Source organism: Camellia sinensis, chromosome 10 (assembly GCF_055761805.1).
Source record: "Camellia sinensis isolate YWXY chromosome 10, ASM5576180v1, whole genome shotgun sequence".
Lineage (NCBI taxonomy): Eukaryota > Viridiplantae > Streptophyta > Magnoliopsida > Ericales > Theaceae > Camellia > Camellia sinensis.
Window position 1 is genome coordinate 150,357,368 of NC_138970.1, and position 10,269 is coordinate 150,367,636.

Consider the following 10,269-nt stretch of genomic DNA (forward strand, 5'->3'; position numbering starts at 1 on the left):
TATATATATTTTTTTACTTTTAGTAACTAAATTATTTAGTAGTCAATTTGAGCATGTATTTTTGACGACTAACTATTTGACAGTCAAAAGTTTCACTTTTTGAGAATTGGTGACTAAAAATTTAGTAACTAAAAGTTTGTTTTTTACAATTGGTGACTAAACGTTCAGTAGCCAAAAGTTTCTTTTTTACAATTGGCGACTAAAAGTTTAGTAGTCAAAAGTTTCACTTTTTGATAATTGGTGACTAAAATTTTAGTAACCAAAAGCCAACCTATGATATTTGTTTAGTCGCCAAAAGGTCTCATTTAATTTTTATAATTTGTTCTGTAATATTTTTTGTGCCACCTGCGACCTATGCATATACAAAATGATTCATCAATTCATTCTATTCTCAACCATTCAATAACATTATTTCTCCACAACTTGCAGCATTCAATTTTCAACTATATATAAAACTTAACTATTAATCGTACATATAAAAGAATATAAGAACCCATAAACATAGTATAATCCAACAAATAAATATACTATCCAAACCAATAATTAAAATCCAAATTAAAAAAAACTTTAATAACAAAACATATCATGTGTACATGTTAAGAATAAACAAAAATATAATGTAAATTGCGCCCATGCAAGCATCATCAATCTGGCCCAAAAACATCACTGTATCCATTCTAACATTATCAATCTGTAACAAAAACATAATATCTATTAATATTTTATTGAATAACATTGCATTTACAATTATAAAAACCCATCATGTACCAAACTTAGTAATCTGCTCTAAACATATGTAATAGTAAGAAACATAAAACCTTAGCTAAAAAATAAGTTATATAAGAAAGATCTATTAAGAATTATTTGAAAGAAAATAATTTTAAAAAAAAAAAAAGGAAAAAGAGGGGAAAATGTATCAAAATAAAAACAAAGGTTAAAAATATGAGAATACTGAATACACTGAAAATTACTTGAAAGACTCATACAAATTGACCATTAAATTTAAAATAACTGCTACATGATAAAGAAAATTGCATGTTATATGTTGCAACCTCAAATCATTGGAAATAACTTCAATTGCTGCAATTACTACTGTTGCAGCAGCAGCAGCAGCAACAGCAGCAGCAACAACTCATCTAAGTTTACTAAGCAACCATGCAACAGTTCAATTTATCATTAAACTATTAAGGGGTGATAATTCAATGCAAGAAATAGAAAGCAACCAATAAAAAATTAGAAGGGAGACTATAAATAAGTGCCTCCAAACTTGGCACTATTGGATCAAATGTACAGACAAGGCAAGAAAGACCTCAAACTTGGGAGTTCACATAAAGTCTTAGCTGCTAGCATCGGATCAACTGTACCAAAACGAACAACTTACTACAGCCAGGAATAGGACATTCTACTTCATTATATTTTAAGTTACCGAACTTCGAAAAGAAAATGATAAGTGACCTATTAAAGCATTATATTCAGGATTCCAAGAGATAATGGGTCGCTAATGATTTTAACCAAAATTAATTTTTTTTTATACAAAATTACGATAAATCTAAACAGTGGCCATGTTTAGAATGCATGTTATAGTTCTGGAGCAACATAAACTTTCAAATTTAATTCTTGCAGTTACAAAAGTATTACACTAAATAAAATTTGAAAAGGGAGAATGATTCATTTAGTGCAATCCAGACAAACATAATTAGGCAAAGAAATCCATTGCCTAAATCAAGCAACTCACAGTCAGGATCTAATTCTGATTCATCAAAATCAGTAAACTCATTCGTTATAGTTGGGTAGCATAGTTGGTTTGAGAGGTTTAAAATCTTCCACAGGTCGACCAACAAATCTCTGCTCAGCGCTAAAATTGAAATCGTATGCAAACACTGTTGTGGTTCCCAGGGTCCCAAACCACTTGTTCTAATTTTTTTCATTTCACAAACTTACCAAGCTTATAACAAATCTAATCAAGATTTATTGCTACATTAATATTTCTAATAAGCCAATGCATGTTAAGAGGACATAAATATTTTAGTGATGAACTCAGCAAATTCAGTATAACTACACTGAGAGAAACACCAAAGAGACATGAATTGTCAAAAATGGACACAATCGTGGTTTCTTCTTGTCAAGTTCCTCATAGAGAGAAGTTCTAGAAAAGTGCATATACCTAGGCCGCCTACAGTACCAACCCTGAAGAGAATATAGTTCATAAAAGTGAGAACAAGAATCATCACCGCGGAAGAAATAAGTTGAAATCCCAACACTTCAATCTCTAGCTTGAGCTTTTTATTCCAAGTACAAAACTATTTTCATACAAGGAATTGTATCACAAGTAAAACAGACACACAACAGAAGCCTTGAATAAATGTGCCATGGCACTACAAACATAAGACATCAAGGAGTTTCTAGTAATCAGACAGTTTTGATTTAATTAATTAAAAACTATATAAGATGCATTCCAGCAAGTATACTGCTCAACACACTTTTCCTATTTGATGGAATTATGCTAGCAATCCCCTTAATCTCACATTATGTTTCAATGGGCTATTACTAAATTCTAGACGCCTATTGCTAGATACCTTTGTAATTTTAAAATCAGTAGGACATGGACACTCACGATTCTGCTCATCAATCTTTAACACTTACAACCTACTTGTAAAAGTAATATTCCTACCACGAGAAGTAAGAGCTGTATCCTGAAGTGATTGCCCTTTAGAATGAATACTTAGTGCTGCTACAACATGAACGGCAGCCATACAGAACAAATGTGTGCTTCCTCAAGTAATTCCAGTATCTGCACAAGTAAAAAAGTTGAGATGAAATAGAGTAGTTTTCTATGAAGCATGGGTACTTCGAAAAACATGCCGTACCCGTACCGGGTACTTACCGGCGTACCGTACCTCGTATGGTATTTCTGCATACGTACCGGGTACACGAAACACGTACCCAAGTTTTTTCTTCTTAATTTTTGACGTACCTAGACGTACCGAGTATATATTCAAGCCGTACCGTACCTCAGTTTTTATTTTATGCTTAGCATGATTTTAAAATTAAACAATGGTTTGTAAGTTGTTTAATATATTAACATTTAATTTTGATTTATACTTTTTCTTTTGGCATTAAATGTTAATTATAGGTTGGACCTTAACAAATTAAACAATTTAATTAATTTTTGCATTACTCTAAATTAAAAATAAATATTTTTTTACAAACGTACCAAGCCGTACCCGTACCCGTACCCTATTTTTTTTGAATTTTACCGTATCGACGTACCCGTATCGTACCAGTACCAGTACCCGTACCCGTACCTGTGCTTCATAGGTAGTTTTTATTTGAGATTTAATGCCCATATTCCAGTAAAAACATTTTTGAACCTCTACATTACAAACCATGAGAAACTAAGATCACTTGCAAAGGGGTGAGGAAAAATAGCAATAGGTGGTGATGTAATGAGCCTGTTATGAGCCCCTGTTATAGCCTTGGGAAGGGAGAGCTTTGCCTAGATTGAACCACTGATATATTTAATTAAACATGAATGGTTGGAAGATTTTAATTAAGCTGATTTTTGTTGAAATACATAGGAAAGATTTATAGGTATTCAGAGCATATTTGGTTCATTATATGGCATAACAAATAAAGCATATTAAAAAAAAGAAAAAGTTGTGCTTGTCTATTGGCATGCTAGTATATCTACCCAGTGTCATTCAAGAAGGGAAAAAAAACAGAGCTTGAGCATCAACAACTAAAATTTCCTCTCATCAATTGTATAACTCTGAAGCAATAGAAGGGGAAAAAACAGAGCATGAGCATATATAATCTATATCAATCTATACTCCTTAGAGGAAGAAGTGTAAGCATATATAATCTACATCAATATACTCCTAAAATTTTTCATTAACTTACCTACTAATAATATTCTTAAATTGTTCAGTACCTTAAATCAATTGCTATCTACTTAACAATACTATATATATATATATATACACATATAACTCTACTAAGCAATTTAAGCAATTCTTCATGATTGCTTAAATAGAGCAACAAAAGTTTGGAATTAAACACAACTTGGAGCTCACATGTGCTGCGACTGTAGAAAAAGTGTAAAACCCTAAAATGATTTTATCAAAATCCTATTGCATCAAAAATAAAATAAAACCCTAGATCCGCGATGGTGAAATGGGGAGAGAGAGAGAGAGAGAGAGAGAGAGAGAGAGAGAGAGAAACTTGAATGTGGCTGGGAAGGGGGCCGCGATGGTAAGCAACGGTGGCAAGAGCCGCGATGGTAAGCGACGGTAGCGAGAGCCGCGATGGTCGGTGGTGGAAGTTCGATGGTGACTGTTAGCAGAGATGGTGAGTCGGGGTGGTGAGTGGGGGTGAGGTTTGGTAGTGTTTGGGACAGAAGTGAATATCGCGTGTGTGTGTGAGAAGAGATAGAGAGAGAGACAGAACAGAGTGTAAGGTTAAGTTTGACAACTCTAATATAATTCATCTTTTTATCTTTTTATTTTTTTTTATCACATCACTTCTTTATTTTTTTACACATTTTTTTATAAAAAGACAAAAAGTACACTTATTTAAGTCATCCCAAACAACCCCTAAATATATCCGGTGCCAAAAATAATTTGTTTCCCTCTAAAACAAATACTACAACCTTTAGCGACTAAATAAATTTTTGGTCGCCAAATAACAATAAATAACAACTAAATATTTTGCATCTAAAGATTGAGTAATAGTGACTAATTATTTGTAGTACCTGAAAGTATTATATAAATCCCTCCAAAATATTTGAAATGTCTCCCTCCAAAAATTTTAGTTCTTTGGCGACTAAAATTCTTTTTTGTCGTTGAAAATAAACTTTTGGTTTGGTCGCCAAAGTTAAAAAAATAATTTTTTATTTTTCATTCGGCGACTAAATGGTTTAGTAGCCAAAACTCAATAAACGGCGACGAAAAATTTTTTTTGTCGCTGAAAATAAACTTTTGGCGACCAAAAAGGTAAAAAAATAATTTTTTTTATTTTCCATTCGGCGACAAAATGATTTTAGTAGCCAAAACTCAATATACGGCAGTTAAAAAAAAAAATTATCGCCAATTCTAGCATCTTTAGCGACTAAATTTTTTTTTAGTCGTCAAAAATCAATATACCCTGACTAAAAAAAATTAGTAACTAAATATTTTACTTTTGCCGACTAAAAAAATTAGTTGGTAGCCAATTCTACAACTTTTGGCGACTAAATTTTTTTTAGTCACCAATTTTGGTTACCGAATGTGCATTTTGTTGTAGTGTGCGTGTTTGATTTTTGTAAAGTGATATATAGGGGATGGGTTTCACTTGTTGATGTTGTTTTTTTGTAACGTGAGAATCAATTTTGTTGCCTAATGTAACCTGGAACAAAGTTTAAACAACGTTCATTACAACCAATGTTAACAACATTACAACCAAAACACATCTGCCATTCCCATTAACATACATATTACTAAAAAAAAAAAAAAAAACACAGAGCATTGTAAAAACATACAACTGAAACCAACAAATCCTAGCTTCATGTTAACGTTGTCCCAACATGACATTATAGCAATCACAACCACAATCTACACCACTGTCAGCCCATAAACATCCACCATTACAGTTTCTAAACATTGAAAAAACATACACCAAAAAACTTCCAATTCACATTCCAACTTATGACCCACAAATATCGGCCATTTTACACCTCACTAACACATACATAACAGTCCACAAACACAGTCTAGCCACAAACACCAACAAAACTATCATATAAAACGAGCACACATTACACATCAAACATCACCAATGTGCACAAACCCAAATTACATTTCAATGTCTACACAAGGACGTAAATGCATACCTTCATTTCTCATTGTCTTTCGTCCTCAACACCAACTTCACGAATCGACTGACCTTTTCACGGCTGAATTCGATGTTAATAGACTTATAGCGATCCCGGGTTTACCCTTGTTGTACAGTGATCCGGACATGTGTCCGTGGATGTTGGTAGTTGTCTATTATCTAGTTTGCATCCTCTTTACTTTGTATATTGCGTTATAGGATGTGTTGGGCAGGTTTGTCACAGGTTGGTTGAGTTTGGAAACTAAAACTAGTTGCCCAGATTTTGACCTGTCCGCTCGAGCGGGGGTTTTGGCGCTCGAGCGGGAATTGCACCCATCCAGTATTTTCTGTGCAGGGTTGGACGCTCGAGCGTGGAGTTGGCCGCTCGAGCGGGGTTGTGTGAGTGACGCTCGAGCGGGGAGTTGGAAGCTCGAGCGATGGCCTGGTTCTGTAAAAGTTCTGGGAGTGTGTATCCGCCGCTCGAGCGGGATTGTTGGCGCTCGAGCGGGAGTCTGTGAGTGACGCTCAAGCGGGATGTTTGACGCTCGAGCGGGTCGACTGGGTTTAAGTTCCGTGTTTTGACTTTTCACATCACTTTTTCACTTTCTCTTCTCTCTCCTACTTTTCCAAAACCACCATTGTTGAGCCTCTCACTCGAGAACTCTACCTTCTCTCTAGGTTTTGATCTAGTAGGAGTGATTTGCTCACCTTTGGCCTTTACAAAAAAGTTGTTGATCGTCGAGGGCTACCTTTTAATCTGAAAATTTCGAGATTTGGAGCACGTTGGGTTTTGTCATCTTCTCCTTTGGGGCTCCGAATTTGAGGTAGGGATATCCTACTCCTCTCTATGGGTTTTGTCTTTAAATTTTAGTAATTTGAGATGTTGGGGTTGGTTTGGTAATTTTGTGAAAGTTTGGGGCTTTTGTGTAATTTTACAAAAGTTGGGGTTTTATTCATAATGAACCTAGATGCATGTTTGGCATAGAGAAATGGAATAGATGTTGAATCATTGATGAAAATGGGACCAAAGGGTTGAAATGGTAATTATGGATAATGACCTAATTACATTGTTTGATTAATTGGGATAATTAATTGTGAGAAATGAGGAAATGAAATGTTGATTGAATATCCATTGTGCATTTATTTTCTGTTTAAAAATAACTGCTTTGGGCTATCGGTGGAGGATAGTCGTGATTGTTGTAGACAATGCATGATGATTAGGCAAACGGAAACTAATCAATGGAATGTGTCATGGAATTTGACGGTTGATAGAATATATTAATTATATGTATTGAGTGATTGTATATAGAACCAATGTGTTTATATACGTTATGTGTAGAGGAGGAGATGTGGGATGTACTCCGCGGTTTAGGAGAAGATGGGGGATGTACCTCTAAACCGGATAGTGTTGGGAGAAGATAGGGGATGAGCTCCGTAGATACAGCTCATATGCTTGTCTAGAGAAGTGAAGATAGAGCTTATATGCTTATCTTTGTGAAGTATGGATATAGCTTATATGCTTATATGTGAATATGGGATATTGTTGTTATACATATCTGTTGAGAATGTGGATATAGCTTATATGCTTATCTGTGAATATGGGATATTGTTTTTATACATATCTGTTGAGGATGTGGGTAGTGCTTATATGCCTGTCTGTTGAAAAAGGGAAAATGAAAAGGTACTTGGACTCATAAGTCATATGACATAAATATGTGATTTATGTGAATGTATTAGTGTTGGCCATCTATCAATTGCTAATCTTTTAGTCATTGTTCATGGTTGGTTTAGTGTATTTCTACTGGGCTGTGGCTCACCCTATATGGGAATATCATTTTCAGGTGCAGGTAGCATGCCAGCTCCAAGGACATAGCTTGGGAGGCTAGAGGCGGACATACTTTTTGTCGTTTTACTTTTTGATGTATTACATGTAAATTCAAGCCAAGGGCTTAATGTGTAATGAGTTACTACTCTTTTGTTGTAACCAAGTGTTAACTTGGAAAGCTGTAAGCCCATAGGGCATTTGCTTTTGTTGTTAACATGTAATACTTTTGTAATGGAACTCTGATATATTGAAGAATGTGGTTATTTCATATGTCAATGCATATCTTTATTGATGGGTTTATGTTGTTATTTTGAGGGCGTTACAACTTGGTATCAGAGCGTACCGGGTTCGAATACTTTGGGTACGTGGGAAGTGATTAGGATCACAATGGGTTTGTCTCGCTTGATAGAGACTTAGAGGTAGTGTCACATGCTATGTGTTTAAATTGATAACATGCTTATGTGTTTATTTGGGTATGGGATTTAGTTTCTAGGATGTTGATTGGATCCTTGGGTTTCTGGGAGTCTTGTTGGAAAAGCACTTGATCAATGCTATTTCTAACCGGAACTCTAGTAACGCCTCGGGACTATCATTATCCGGAAATGAAATTCGTAAGTGCTTATGTGTTTATGTGCTTACGTAGAGTGAATTACAGTTGTCCATGCATTAGGACGTGAGTGTTTAGTTTCAGCACATTTATGAATGTGCTAATGTTCTGTGTTACCTTTATTAGGATGTCAGGGCGAGGAAGAGGTGCTAGGCGTGGTAGACCTGCGAGGCAGGAAGTACCGTTACCGGGTGAGATTCCGGCAGTGCAGGAGGGAGTTGGCCAGGCCAATGTGGCCGAGCCAGTGGGTCAGCAGGCCATGGGTGCCTTGGCCAGAGAGATAGCAGGAGCTTTGGGTATTCTTAGAGCTGGGAATCAGGCAGCTGAGGCAGGGCCTTCTTTCTTGAAGAGGGAGTTTTTCCGGTCTAATCCGGATGAGTTTATCGGGGATCCGAAGGAGCCACTGAAGGCTGATGAGTGGCTAGAGCAAATGAGTAAGACGCTCGAGATGCTCGGCATTGAGGACGGAGCACTGAAAGTGACCTTGGCATCCTTCCAACTGAAGGGAGATGCGGGTCAATGGTGGAAGTATGAGAAGGCTCGTGTTGGTGGTACTTGGGAGGCATTTGTGAATGCTTTCAGGAGAGGTTTTTGTCTGCAGCAGCTAGGGAGAAGCTGAGGGACCAGTTTAGCCAGCTTAAACAGCAGGGCTTGTCAGTGGCCGAGTTTGAGGCTACTTTTACCAGTCTATCCAGGTTTGCACCTGAACTGGTGGCGTCCGAGGAACGCCGTTGCTATGAGTTTGAGCGGAAGTTGAGGCGGGGCCTCAAGTTGAGAGTTGGTGGGTCTTACATTCGAGAGTATAGACACCTGGTAGATGCTGCTGCTCATATGGAAATTATGATGCAGGAAGAAGAGGAAGAACAGAGGGGTGCCAAGAGGAGCCAAGATGGTCAGGGTGATAGCAGGAGGCAGAGGGGTTATAACCCTCAGCAGTCTCAGGGAGCAGTTTCTAGATCGACCTTTCCAGTGCCGAGTGCAGGCTCGGGGAGAGGCAATCAGGGAGAGTTTGCTTGTTACAAGTGTGGCCAGCTGGGTCACAAGGTTTCTGTTTGCCCGCAGAAGGGTGGGGGTCAGAGAGCTGCTTCTTCTTCAGTTAGACCGCAGAGTCAGAGTTTGGGCAGGGGGCAGCCCTTGTCTTGTTATCAGTGTGGACAACCTGGGCACTTGAAGAGGTTTTGCCCGCAGTTGAGTGCCACTTTGGGAGCGTCTGGTTCTAGGCAGACGCAGGGTTTTCAGCCAGCTCAGTCTGTGCAGGCCTCGAGGGCCAATCCGGGAGCTTCGCCATCCTAGTCTGTGCAGCAGTCTTTTGCTCCGAGAGGTGAGCAGGTAGACCAGGGGCCTATGGGGCGCGTGTATGCTGTTACCGCGCAGGATTTAGTACCGGCTCCATCGGTAGTGAGAGGTACTTTTCTGTTTTGCAACTCGGTTGCTAATGTGTTGATAGACACGGGTGCATCTCATTCTTTTGTATCTGCTGCATTTGCATCTGTTTTGGAATTGGAGTTAGCACAGTTAGCATCTCCTATTTGTGTGGTATCGCCTTTGGGTGGTGAGTTGATTTTGAAACAGGGTGTTAGAGGTTGTGATATAGAGGTCGCCGACTATAGGCTTCCTTTTCCGTTTGTTGTCATGCCCATGAAGGGTTTTGATGTTATTTTGGGTATGGACTAGCTATCGTCATACCGGGCTGTTATCGATTGCTACCGCTAGAGGGTCACGTTATGTACCTTAAGCGGGGAGTGGTTCCATTTCTTGGGAGACCGGGTTGGTAGTGTGTTGCCACCAGGGTATGATTCGCGAGGGCGAAGTGAGCTTAGTGGTCTACTTGCTAGATTTGAGAGTAGTGAGTGTGATGAGACCCAGATTGTGTTGCCGAGGGTGGTTTGTGAGTATTCGGATGTCTTTCCCGAAGACCTTGTTAGTTTGCCACCTCACCGAGAGATAGAGTTCTTTATTGATTTAGTGCCCGGCACGGCGCCGATTTCTA

General features: G+C 37.9%; 2 long non-coding RNA genes across 4 annotated transcripts; one reads left to right on the plus strand and one right to left on the minus strand.

The window, feature by feature from the left end:
- Positions 1-448: 448 nt before the first annotated feature.
- LOC114266934 (uncharacterized) lies at positions 449-5,944 on the minus strand. Of its 3 annotated transcripts, XR_014342740.1 has the most exons (4): positions 4,222-4,416; positions 3,387-3,496; positions 2,672-2,791; positions 449-691 (listed from the first exon to the last, which is right to left on the minus strand). It is a non-coding gene; the product is annotated as an uncharacterized LOC114266934 (long non-coding RNA). The 3 variants fall into 3 exon arrangements; XR_014342741.1 differs by lacking the exons at positions 449-691; positions 4,222-4,416 and adding an exon at positions 5,867-5,944 and having other exon boundaries at positions 2,247-2,791; XR_014342739.1 differs by lacking the exon at positions 449-691 and having other exon boundaries at positions 2,335-2,791; positions 3,387-3,509; positions 4,222-4,400.
- Positions 2,692-3,679, plus strand: LOC145801368 (uncharacterized). The gene is made up of 2 exons (XR_014342742.1): positions 2,692-2,823; positions 3,319-3,679. It is a non-coding gene; the product is annotated as an uncharacterized LOC145801368 (long non-coding RNA).
- Positions 5,945-10,269: the final 4,325 nt, after the last annotated feature.